This window comes from Triticum aestivum, chromosome 2B, assembly GCF_018294505.1.
Source record: "Triticum aestivum cultivar Chinese Spring chromosome 2B, IWGSC CS RefSeq v2.1, whole genome shotgun sequence".
NCBI lineage: Eukaryota > Viridiplantae > Streptophyta > Magnoliopsida > Poales > Poaceae > Triticum > Triticum aestivum.
In genome coordinates, this window is record NC_057798.1 from 37,628,498 (window position 1) to 37,641,569 (window position 13,072).

Genomic DNA, 13,072 nt, shown 5'->3' on the forward strand with positions numbered 1-13,072 from the left:
TACTTTCAAGCACATGAGATCACAGTCGTCACTCGTTTTCTGCTGAAGAGGATACTGTAAAATCCAGAAGCAACAGGCAGGATTGTCGAGTGGGCACTGGAACTGTCAAGCTTTGGCCTTAAGTTTCAGAGCACTTCAATTATCGAAAGCAGAGCGTTGGCAGAGTTCATATCAGAATGGACACCAACACAAGATGAAGAAATTCCGGAGACAAGCATCCCCGTCAAGGAAACAAGCAAAGAGTGGCTGATGTACTTTGATGGTGCCTTCTCGCTGCAAGGCGCTGGTGCGGGCGTGCTACTTGTCGCACCCACCGGAGAGCACCTCAAGTACGTAGTCCAGATGCACTTTCCCAAGGAGCAAGCAACGAACAATACTGCAGAGTATGAAGGTTTGCTTGCCGGTCTCAGGATCGCGGCAGACCTTGGGATCAAGAAGCTCATTGTCAGGGGCGACTCACAGCTTGTCGTCCGCCAAGTTAACAAGAATTATCAGAGTCCGCTGATGGAAGCTTACGTTGATGAAGTGAGAAAGCTAGAAGAGCACTTTGACGGCCTCCAGATGGAACATGTTCCAAGAGCTCAGAATGACATTGCCGATGGCTTCTCAAAGTGCGCCGCACTTAAATTACCTGTGGAACCAGGGATCTTTGTGCTCAAGCTGACTCAACCTTCTGTAACACCATCAACTGGACAGAGCAAGAAGAGGAAGTTGATTTCTGGTGACTATTTTCCGGCAGAGCTCCCCGAAGCCGCCGCCAAGAAGGTCCCCAAGATCGACGCCAAGGGTGCTGAGGAGCAGTCTGCTCCGGCAAACCTTACGGTTTGTTCCATTGAAGCAGACGCTTCCGACAAGTTTTGCTCCGGCAAGCTTGCCGGGGAACATCAAGCTCCGGCTGAGCCGTAGGTTCTTGCCGTAGAAGCGGATGTTCCCGCAGCAGCAGATGTGCCTTTAGTCCTTGTTGTCGAGCCACAAGCTCTGGCATGGGCACAGCAGATTGTCCGTTTCCTTCAGACAGGAGAACTTCCCGAAGAGCAAGAAGAAGCGGAAAGAGTAGCCCGGCAGTCAAGTATGTACCAGTTTGTCGACAACATACTGTACAGAAGAAGACTCAACGACGTGAAATTGAAGTGTATTCACCGGGAAAACGGACAAAAGCTGTTGGCAGAGATACATGGAGGCATATGTGGTCACCACCTTGGCGCAAGAGCACTTGCCGGCAAAGCTTTCCGGAAAGGTTTCTTTTGGCCGACAGCCCTCCAGGATGCAACTACACAAGTAACCAAGTGTGAAGCGTGCCAGTTCCATTCCAAGTAGATACACCAGCCAGCTCAAGCTCTCCAGACAATCCCTTTATCCTGGCCATTTTCGGTCTGGGGGCTCGACATCCTAGGCCCTTTTCCCCGAGCTGTCAGGGGCTTTGAGTACTTGTACATCGCAATCGACAAGTTCACAAAGTGGCCGGAAGTGGAACCAGTGAGGAAGGTGACAACTCAGCAGTCAAGTTCTTCAGGTCGATTGTTTGCCGCTTCGGGATCCCTAGCCGGATCATCACCGACAACGGCACACAATTCACGAGCCGCACCATCATGTAGTATGTCCAAGATCTTGGCGCCAAGGTCTGCTTCGCTTCTGTTGCTCATCCGAGAAGCAACGGTCAAGCAGAGAGGGCAAATGCTGAAGTGCTGCGCGGACTCAAGACCAGGACTTTCGACAGGCTGCGCAAGTGCGGAAAGAACTGGATTGAGGAGCTGCAGGTGGTTCTTTGGTCGGTCAGAACGACACCAAATCGAGCCACCGGCCAGACGCCTTTCGCTCTAGTCTATGGAGCAGAGGCAGTTCTCCCCACGGAACTCGTATATGGGTCACCTCGAGTGCTCGCTTATGATGAGCTTGAGCAAGAGCAGCTGCGACAAGACGACGCGCTGCTCCTTGAGGAGGACCGTCTTCAGGCTGCTGTACGAGCTGCTCGATACCAGCAAGCTTTGCGCCGCTACCATAGCCGCAAAGTTAACGCCAGAAGTCTCGAGGAAGGCGACCTTGTTCTTCGGCGCGTTCAGTCCGCCAAGAATTCCAACAAGTTGACGCCGAAGTGGGAAGGCCCTTACCGGGTGAAACGAGTCACTAGGCCTGGCGCTGTCCGCCTTGAGACCGAAGATGGCATTCCGGTGAGCAACTCCTGGAACATTGAGCATCTTCGTAAGTTTTACCCGTAAGGCGCGGTTGCCGGAACCTGTTCCGGCAACCACCTTTTGTACAAGTCTTGCCGATGTTGCATGTAAACCTTTGTACAAAGCCGGGCGCAGATCCCGTGCATAAGTAAAGCTCATGTGCTCTGCACATCTTGTCAATTTCATGCTTTCTATATTTCTTTGCATGCATGTATCTGACACTTTGTGCAGCACATACCCCCGGTAAGCAATGACGAGCCATAAGGCTTCATATCATTATTTTCTCTGCTTCTTCTTTTTCAAAGGAAGGAAGTTTCCTCGCGCACAAGTTTGCCGGGGGGAAAGGACATAATGGTGTGGACCAGGCGTCATTCGAGGAAGTTTCTCCTTACCGGAAAGCAAACGACAGAAAAGCTAAGTTGCCAAAGTTTGAGCAATCAATTTTAAATTTTTAAGTTATCTTCCTCGAACGACCGTACTTTGTATGGAAAACCTGTGCGCAGAGGAACCAACTCGTAGCTAGTTGCGCCCTTACTTTGTTTCGAGTCCTCTCAACAACTTAAGTGAGCTGCGACTAGTTGCGACAAGGTTTCTTGTCGGCAGCGGCACCGCCAGCAGGCTGCTGACGTTCCGCACTCAGCGCTCGCGGCAAGGGTGCCTGCACCGACAAGTTCCCTAAAAGCGTAGGGTAAAAACGTACAAAGGAAGGAATCAAGTAAAGGAAATAACATAGAAATTGATATCCAAAATAGAGTTATATTACAAGATAACTTGTCGCGGCTCTAATAGATTGTTCTCATGACACGACCAGCAGCGACAAGAGAAAGAGAAGATGGGCGGCCTAATCTACGCGATCGCCCTCAACCCTCTTGATCCCGCTCACCTTGTCCACAATGGGTGCGACAAGGGCCTTGAGCGCTTCCAGATCGGCGTCCGGTGGCAAGGACCTGAGGACGTTGGTGAGGTTGAGGCCTGGATTGCGAAAGGCCACCTTCACCAGCACCTTCTGAAGAGCCCCTGCGCAGATCTTGCGCGACTCGTCGGCCAGCTGCCTTGGGATCTTCTCCCGGAGTCGCTGGAGGGCCGTCGCCACACCTTCGAAGAACAAGCTGAGCTTGGCGCTGGGTTGGAGGTGCTCATCGGAGGAATACCCGAAATCCTCCATCCCCAGCTGCGCCAGCTCCTTGTCGATGGCCACGGCAGCATCCACAAGACCCTTGGTCCAATGCTCCACGGTCTCCCTGAAAGTGTCCTGGGCGGCAGCAGCACTCGCCAGCAGCGCCTCGTCGGCCTTGATCTTCTCCGACAAGGCCACTTCCCGCTCCCTGGCGCCATCCAGCGTCTGCGTCAAAGTGGCCAGCTTCAGGTCGAGATCTGCGTTGGAGTCCTTGGCGGCGCTGAGCTCCTTGCTCCTCTCAGCGAGGAGACCCTGCAGCTCACCATGAGCGGCAGCGTCCTTCTCGCGCTCATGCTTGAGCGCGGCAAGCTCCTCGCCGCCCGCCTCGATATCGGCTTCCAGCTGCGCCACCTTCGTCTCCAGCTCCTTCTTGGCGGCCTCGGCAGCTGCGGTAGCATCCTTTGCCTCCTTGAGAGCCCCGCCAATTGATTGCTCGCACGCGGCAAGCTCCTCCTCGTGGCTGTCCAGATTGACCTTGCGCTGCGCCAACTCTCCTTCCTGCGTAAATAGGTTTTCGGCGACAAGCCGTTGCTTCTCTTCAGCTTCAGCCTTCTCGAGAAGGAAAGCTTTCTGCTCCTCGAGAAATTGCTCCCGCTCCTCCGCCAAGGACCGGAGAGTTTCCTGCCTGAGGCCCCGGAGCTCCTCCGCGCGCTTCTCAATGTCAACTCCTGCCTTCGCGACAAGAGCTTCGCGGGACACCAGCTTGGCTTGTCGGGCGCGGTAGTGTGACAGCAGCTTCCGCAGCAGCTGCTCCTCTTCAGGCTCGTCGCTGCTGCTGCTTGGCGCGTCAACCAGCTTCAGCCCAGCGGAGGCAAGTACTTCTCCGTCAAGCATCTCTCCTTCGACCAGCGCCCTGGAGCTTGAAGCCCAGGGGAGCTTGATGAAGATGTTGTCGCCGACCTTCAGATAGGCGCCGGGTTGAGGCTATTTAGAGCCTGGCGCTGCAGCAGCGGCGGAGGGATCGGCGGTCGGCGTAGCGCCTGGCGCTCCTGCGGCCTCAGGACCGTCAGTGCGATCGCCGGATCCCTCGCCGGCTTTCTCGGCGGCAGCCTTGGCGGCCTCTTCGCCGGCAGGATCATCAGCACCGGCCTCTCCTTCGGTGGTGACGGCGTCGTCAGCGCTGCTGCGCGCGTTCTCTTCGCCGGCGACCTCGGTTTCCATAGGCTCCATGGCAGATGGGTCTGGCGAACGGGAAAAAGGGAGAGAAATCAAGCAATTATCCAAAAAGAAAATCAGAAGAAGAAGAACCCAAGGGAAGTTCTCAGGCAAAAGGGTTACCTGTGCTAGGGCCTGCAGTCGTGGTCTCAATCACCGGAGGATCGCTGGTGCCGTCCCTTGCCGGAGAACTACCCCTTGCCGGAGAACGCTCCCTTGCCGGGGAATCCTCCCTTGGCGGTGTAGTGGAAGCAGATGGCATTTTGGGAGCGGCCTCCGGGCCCTCCCGGTGAGGCTGCTCTGCTCCTGCACAAACCAGCAATCAGATATCAGCAAAGAAGGAGCACCCATGCACGCCCGAAAGCAGGAAATAAACAATACACTTACGCTGGGGGCTGCGCTGGGGGCTGCTTGGAGGAAGGGTTGCCGGGTCCGGCAAGGTGGTCTCGGACATGTCCCCTGCCGTCACAGCGGGATCGTCCTCGATGACAATCACCGCGGCCTTGGCTCTCTTCGCCGCTCTCTGGGCCAGCGTCCTGAAAAGGAATAGGTTCAGAGTAAAAGCAAGTCAAATACAGGACAAAGCCACAAAATTGAAGAGTTACAAGAATAGCAAAGAATCTTACTCTTCTTCTTCCTCGTCGGAGCTGAGCGCGGAGAGATCAAAGTCCGGCTTGCCTCCGGTACGACGAGGCGGGGGAGTAGGTTCCCTTGTCCGCTTGGCAGGGGAACTGGCGGTAGACCGGGAAGACCCGCCTCGGTTGCCGCAGTGGTGTGAGGCGCTCCCGCGGCAACACTGCTTGCCGCGGTAGAGCGTGTCGCACGGCTCGGCAGCTGTTGGCTCGTCTGCCGCTCTGCTACGTCCCGGGCCTTGCGGAGACGCCTTCTTGGTGGAGCTGGGGGCTCGACTTGCGACGAGCTGCCTGAAGGTTCGAGCCCGACAAGCTCTCCCTCGCCGGGCTCGCTCGGCTCCTCTTCGGGCCCGACAAGTTCTTCCTCGCCGGCAAACTCCTCGCGCTCGGCAAGACTTGCTGCCTCTTCTGCCTCTGCCTCCTCCATGGTGAATCCGAACTCACCCGCGGCGACGGCTGCTGCCACCTCTTCCAGCCTGGTGGCGATGCGCTGCATCTCATTATCGGTGGTGTCGCGGGTGAGGCTCTTTTGTTCATCGGGGCGGACCGGCACTTCTACCAGGCCGTCAAAGGAATCCCGCACGACGTCGTCTGCAGGCTCTTGCCAAGTAGGGACGATTCCGTGCGACTCGCACAGCGGCATCATTGCGCGGATGCGGTCGAGCGAAGAATTGTTGCACAACGTAACCACCCCCCTCGGCAACATGAATGGATGTTGAGGATCCCGCTTGAACAGCTCCAGGAGCATCGCATCCAGCTCCAGGACGGTGAAGTTGAAGTTGAGGCTCGGGCGCAGCCTCATGATATCCGCCGAGTTCTGGAACTCCCAGGCGGATGTCCTCCTCTCCTGCAAGGGGGCGATGCGGCGGCGGAGCAAGTCTGCGCCAACGGCGCCTACGGTGAGCCCGGCAAGCCTGAGGCGAAGGATCCGGGTGACGGCAATCTTCAGTCTGTCGTCTTTCGGGGCCACGTTGCTCCAATCATTGCCGCGCACTATTGGGGCTTGGCGCAGGGCAGTAAATGGCTGCAGGTTCTCCTCGACGATCCATCACCACTCCGCTCTCCACTCCTCCCACTTGCTGCGGAGCTCTCCCTCCAGATAAGCTTCCTTCTTGCCGACTCTTGAGATCCAAGCGATCCCGCCGGCAAGAGAAGTGGCGGAAGAGGGCTACATTTGGGTGGACTCCGACAAAGTTTTCGCAAAGATGTGCGAAAACTTCCATGGTCAGAACGGCGTTGGGGGTGAAATCAAGGAGGCGGAGTCCGTAGGTGTTCATGATGTCACAGAAGAATTCAGAGAAGGGTGGGCAGAGCCCGCAGTAGAAGAACAACGCGAAGAAGGGGTACCCGTTTGGAGCCAGTTCCGATGCGGCAGCTGGGAGTACCCTCGTGCGCGGATGCGCTCGCGCCTCCGTCGACCAGAAGAGGTAGTAGTACTCCCTCAGCTCCTTCGCGGCAAGCTGAGGGGGGAAGAGGGCCCACTCCTTTCGCAGCGCCGCGATCCGCTGTGCCTCAACCGACTTCACGCCCTTCCCCTTGTCGGCTTTCGGAGCCATGGCGGAGGTGGTGGGGGAGATCGACGGTGTTGGTGGTGCTGGTGGCAATGGGGGGCAGAGCGCTGCTCTCGAGAAGAAGGGGGAGCGGCGGAGATTTGGGAAATGGAGTAACAACCGGCAGGATGGGCGAACTGACCCTGTTTCCCCAGCTTATAAAGAGGGAGGGGGCGGACGTTTCGCCCTTCCGAATAAAGAAACCACCCACGATCTCTCCCACGACGCCGCATTCAACGCGTGCCGTTGGGAGGGCGCGGTGGATACGGAGAAAGATACGGCGTAACCCAGGCCGCGCGTGCCCGTGCCCTGTTTTGGGCCTAGCCCAACAGCGCTCGGCACCGTGTGTGGCCCAGGCCCGGGGGCTCCTGTCGGTGTACTTGAGTAGGGGTACCCTAGTATCCCGAACTTGTGCACGGGCAGTTGCAGCCACCCGCGGCAAGGCTTGCCGGGTGATCGCCAAGGTCCTCCGCGGTTCCTGTGGAGCCATTCAAGAACAAAGTATCTAGGCCAAGGAGACAAGGCCCCGACAAGAGGAGCTTGCCGGGAAGGCCAACCAAGGCATAAGAGCAAAGTATCCGAGCCAAGGAGACAAGGCCCCGGCAAGAGGAGCTTGCTGGGAAGGCCCACCAAGGCATGTCAAGGAGCTTGCCGCGACGCGCCACGCGTCCCGGCAAGGCCCGGGGAGCGGCAAGCCTCCGGACGCGACAAGACAACGACCGCGGCACGGCACCTGCCGCGGCACGCTACCGCCCTGTACCTACGCTCCAGCGCATCCACCAACGTGTCACCCTGGGGCCTTTCCAGGCGTGCGTGGCGAGAGGATGTGCAGCCAGCGGTGCGCGGTGGCAAGCGGCGCTGACAAGATCGCCATCGTGGTGAGCGGTGGCGCCCCTGACGGTCCCTTTCTGCACTGTTTTGGGCGACATAGACGGGCATTTAATTCCTTTGTCCCCTACCGTCAGGGTTAGGTAGGAAACATTGTACAGGTAGCTGTACCAACCGCAAGTCCTTTTCCATTTTTACCCTTGTCTACGTTGCCACCTGTCGGTGACCCCTTGAGCATATAAAAGGAGGCCCATGCGCAACGTAGAGGAGGGTTCGGAAGATTCGAAACCAGAAAACACTCACGCTCGGTCTCGTTAGCAGCTAGAGTGTTCTGTAGCACTCGGCGCTCCCGAGCAAGAACTCAATACAATCAGACAAGCAGCAGTAGGAGTGTTATTCCCTGATGAAACTTGGCAGACACTTAAAACATTTGCCATTATTTGCCACCATATTTTTTATTTTTTTGAATTTCTTTAGAGTTTACTATTCATGGTGGTATAAAAAGATCTAAAATTTGGATGTGCATTTTCCAACACTTTTGTCATGAATGCAAATGACATTGACATATAGGTGATGTTTTTCTGAACATTTTGGCATCTTAGTTGCATTTTTTTGATTTAGTATGAATTAGTTATGAAGTTTTCAAACTGACGGTCAAACGGTCAAAGGGCAAAAGCATAAGAGGAGCAAAGTGACTTGGACAGAACCGGTGACTTTTGGGAATTAGGGGTAAAACAGACGAGTGGGACACAACTAGGGGCATAAAGCTAATTATCCCTATTTTTATTCACCACATGATATGTGTTTTGCTTGGAAAGTCTTGTATGATATGAGTCTTTGCTTTTTAGTTTACCACAATCATTCTTGATGTACACACCTTTTGGGAGAGACACACATGATTCGGAATTTGTTAGAATACTCTATGTGCTTCACTTATATCTTTTGAGCTAGACAGTTTTGCTCTATGTGCTTCACTTATATCTTTTAGAGCACGGAGGTGGTTTTATTTTGTATAAATTATTGATCTGTCTTGATTCACTTATATTATTTTGGGAGTCTTTTAGAACAGCATGGTATTTGCTATGGTTATAAGATTGGTCCTAGAATGATGGGCATCCAAGTTGGGTATAATAAAAACTATCATAGGAAGTGAATTGAATACTATGATCAACTTGATGCTTGATAATTGTTTTGAGATATAAAGGTGGTAATCTTAGAGTCATGCTAGTTGGGTAATTATGAAATTGAAAAATACTTGTGTTGAAGTTGGCAAGTCCCATAGCATGCACGTATGGTAAAAGTTGTGTAACAAATTTGTTGCATGGGGTGCTCTTTTGATTGCCTTCCTTATGTGTGGAGGTAGGGATCATGCGATGGTTAACTCCTACCAACCCTTCCCCTAGGAGCATGTGCAGTAGTACTTTCCTTCGAGGGCTAATAAAACCTTTGCAATATGTATATGAGTTCTTTATGACTAATGTGAGTCCATTGATTATACGCACTCTTACCTTTCCATCATTGCTAGCCTCTACGGTACCGTGCATTGCCCTTTCTCACCTTCAGAGTTGGTGCAAACTTCGCCGGTGCATCCAAACCCCGTGATATGATATGCTCTATCACACATAAACCTCCTTATATCTTCCTAAAAACAGCCACCATACCTACCTATTATGGCATTTCCATAGCCATCACGAGACACATTGCCATGCAACTTTCCACCGTTCCGTTTATTATGACATGCTCCATCATTGTCATATTGCTTTTGCATGATCATGTAGTTGACATCGTATTTGTGGCAAAGCCACCATGCACAATTTTTCATACATGTCACTCTTGACTCATTGCATATCCCGGTACACCGCCGGAGGCATTCATATAGAGTCATATCTTCTTCTAGTATCGAGTTGTAATCCATGAGTTGTGAATAAATAGAAGGGTGATGATCATCATTATTAGAGCACTGTCCCTTAAAAAAATGCCAAAAAAAGAAAGGCAAAAAAAATAAAAAAAATAAAGGCCAAAAAAAGGGGGACAATGTTACTCTCCTATTCCACACTTGTGCTTCAAAGTAGCAACATGATCTTTATTATAGAGAGTCTCTTATTTTGTCACTTTCATATACTTAGTGGGAATTTTTCATTATAGAACTTCATGAGGAAGCAAGTTGGATGCACACCCACTTAGTTTGTTTTGTTGAGCTTTCATACATTTATAGCTCTAGTGCATTTGTTGCATGGCAATCCCTACTCCTCATGTTGACATCAATTGATGGGCATCTCCATAGCCCGTTGATTAGCCTCGTCAATGTGATACTTTCTCTTTTCTTTGTCTTCTCCACACAACCTCCATCATTATATTCTATTCCACCCATAGTGCTATGTCCATGGCTCACGCTCATGTATTGCGTGAGAGTTGAAAAAAGCTGAAGCGCGTTAAAAAGTATGAACCAATTGCTTGGCTGAAACCGGGGTTGTGCATGATGGGAGTACTTTGTGTGAAGAAAATGAAACATAGCCTAACTATATGATTTTGTAGGCATAAACTTTCTTTAGCCATGTTATTTTGAGAAGACATGATTACTTGTTAGTATGCTTGAAGTATTACTATTCTTATGTGAATATGAACTTTTATCTTGAATATTTTGGATCTGAACATTTATGCCACAATAAAGAAAATTAAATTGAGAAATATGCTAGGTAGCATTCCACATCAAAAATTCTGTTTTTATCATTTACCTACTCGAGGACGAGAAGGAATTAAGCTTGGGGATTGTAACATCCTGGTTTAATGATGCTACAGTAATCTATGAGATCAAGCTAATCATTTTGCTATAACAGTGCTTAGTCACTTTGATCAATATTCCATTTCAAATTCCATTGAATTCAATTTCAAATTCTGAGTGAAATTCAAAATTGCTCAAACATTCAAAATTTCAACTTGATTCCATCGAGTGGAATTTACCAGGGGTGATTCCTCGGGTTTTCCCCATGATGTTTGGACACACGGATACTTGGACCTTACAATTGTTACTTGAAAAGGTGGGTCGACCCTGAGGGGTACTGATACATCTCCAACGTATCTATAATTTTTTATTGTTCCATGCTATTATATTACCCCTTTTGGATGATTATGGGCTTTATTATACACATTTATATCATTTTTGCGACTAACCTACTAACTGGAGGCCCAACCCATATTGCTGTTTTTTGCCTATTTCGGTATTTCGAAGAAAAGGAATATCAAACGGAGTCCAAACGGAATGAAACCTTTAGGAGCGTTATTTTTGGAACAAATCTGATCCGAAGAGCCTAGAGTGCAAGTCAAGAATTCTCCAAGGGCCCCACGAGATAGGAGGGCGCCCCCTAGGGGCGCGCCCCCTGTCTCGTGGTCCCCTCGGGCGTCCACCGACGTACTTCTTTCTCCTATATATATCCACGGACCCCGAAAACATCCAGGAGCACCACGAAACACAATTTCCACCGCCGTAACCTTCTATATCTGTGAGATCCCATCTTGGAGCCTTCGCCTTCGCTCTGCCGGAGGGGGAATCGATCACGGAGGGCTTCTACATCAACACCATAGCTTCTTCGATGAGTTGTGAGTAGTTTACCACAGACCTACGGGTCCATAGTTATTATCTAGATGGCTTCTTCTCTCTTTTTGGATCTCAATACAATGTTCTCCCCCTCTCTTGTGGAGATCTATTTGATGTAATCTCTTTTTGCGGTGTGTTTGTTGAGATCTGATGAATTGTGGGTTTATGATCAAGTTTATCTATGGATATTAATTGAATCTTCTTTGAATTCTTTTATGTATGATTGAGTTATCTTTACAAGTCTCTTCGAATTATTAGTTTGGTTTGGCCTACTAGATTGATCTTTCTTGCCATGGGAGAAGTGTTTAGCTTTGGGTTCAATCTTGCGGTGATCTTACCTAGTGACAGAAAGGGCTGCAAGACACGTATTGTATTGTTGCCATCGAGGATAACAAGATGGGGTTTACATCATATTGCATGTGTTTATCCCTCTACATAATGTCATCTTGCTTAATGTGTTACTCCGTTCTTATGAACTTAATGCTCTAGATGCACGCTGGACAGCGGTCGATGTGTGGAGTAATAGTAATAGATGCAGGCAGGAGTCGGTCTACTTGTTATGGACGTGATGACTATGTACATGATCATGCCTAGATAACGGTATAATTATTCGCTTTTCTATCAATTGCTCGACAGTAATTTGTTCACCCGCCGTAATACTTATGCTCTCGAGAGAAGCCTCTAGTGAAACCTATGTCCCCCGGGTCTATCTCTTATCATATTTGCTTTCAATCTAATTTTATTTGCATCTTTACTTTCTTGCATCTATATTATAAAATACCAAAAATATATTTATCTTATCATACTATCTCTATCAGATCTCACTTTCGTAAGTGACCGTGAAGGGATTGACAACCCCTTTATTGCGTTGGTTGCGAGTTCTTAGTTTGTTTGTGTAGGTGCGTGGGACTTTTGAGGAGCCTCCTACTGGATTGATACCTTGGTTCTCAAAACTGAGGGAAATACTTACGCTACACTTTGCTGCATCACCCTCTCCTCTTCGGGGAAAACCAACGCTAGCTCAAGACGTAGCCAGTACCCGCGAGTGATGTGCAGATGGGTTGACCTGGAAGGTGCCCGCGAGATAATTACGAGGTATGGCCGGGCATTCCTAGCCCTTACCGCAAGTCCTCGAGACGGGGCAACGGGGTCACATCTTTCGTGAGTCACTGCTTGTTACCGCGCGTTCCTAATCCACTACAATTTGGATATTTGATCTGAAGGGCCTCTGGCCTGATAGCACTAACCATCACGTGGCCATAGTATGGGCATTCTGCGTCGTATGCATCAGCCGAAGCTTAATAGACGTTAGCGACTGAGCAGCGCGCGTCGGGTTGGACTGGTAAGCACCTGCCTTTTTGAAGGAGGTAGCTAGGTCTGCTCACCGGCCGTGTACGCAACGTGCAGGAGTTCCCGGGGTGATGGCCCATGACCCCAGGGGGCATAGGTTTAGTCCAGCGTGTTGACCTCTCTATTAAGCCTAGGTCGGCATGCGGCATATTGTTTGGCCGAGGCCGGGCATGACCCAGGAAAGTGTGTCCGGAGGGAGTTAATCGAGCGTGGTGGGTAAGTTGGTGCACCCCTGCAGCGAAGAAAACATATATCGATAGCATGTCCTATGGTAACGGACACTTGGAGTTGTATCCCGATCGACACAACTAGAACTGGATACTTGTGATGAGAATTGGATGGTGATGAGAATTGGCTTGCGATGACAATTGGAGAGTATGGCTCTGGGATTGCTTTCTCGCAGGGAGTCGAGAAAGGATTTCTGGCCGAGGTTGATAACACTACTACTACTTTACTTTATGCTACTCTTACCTCTTCTGATGCTGCAAGATGCTTGGAGCTGCTTGAAGATGCTAGTCTTCGATAAGCTAGGCTTTCCCCTTCTCTTCTGGCATTCTACAGTTTAGTCCACATATACAGCCCATTTCATTGATACCGATGCATAAGTAGTGTAG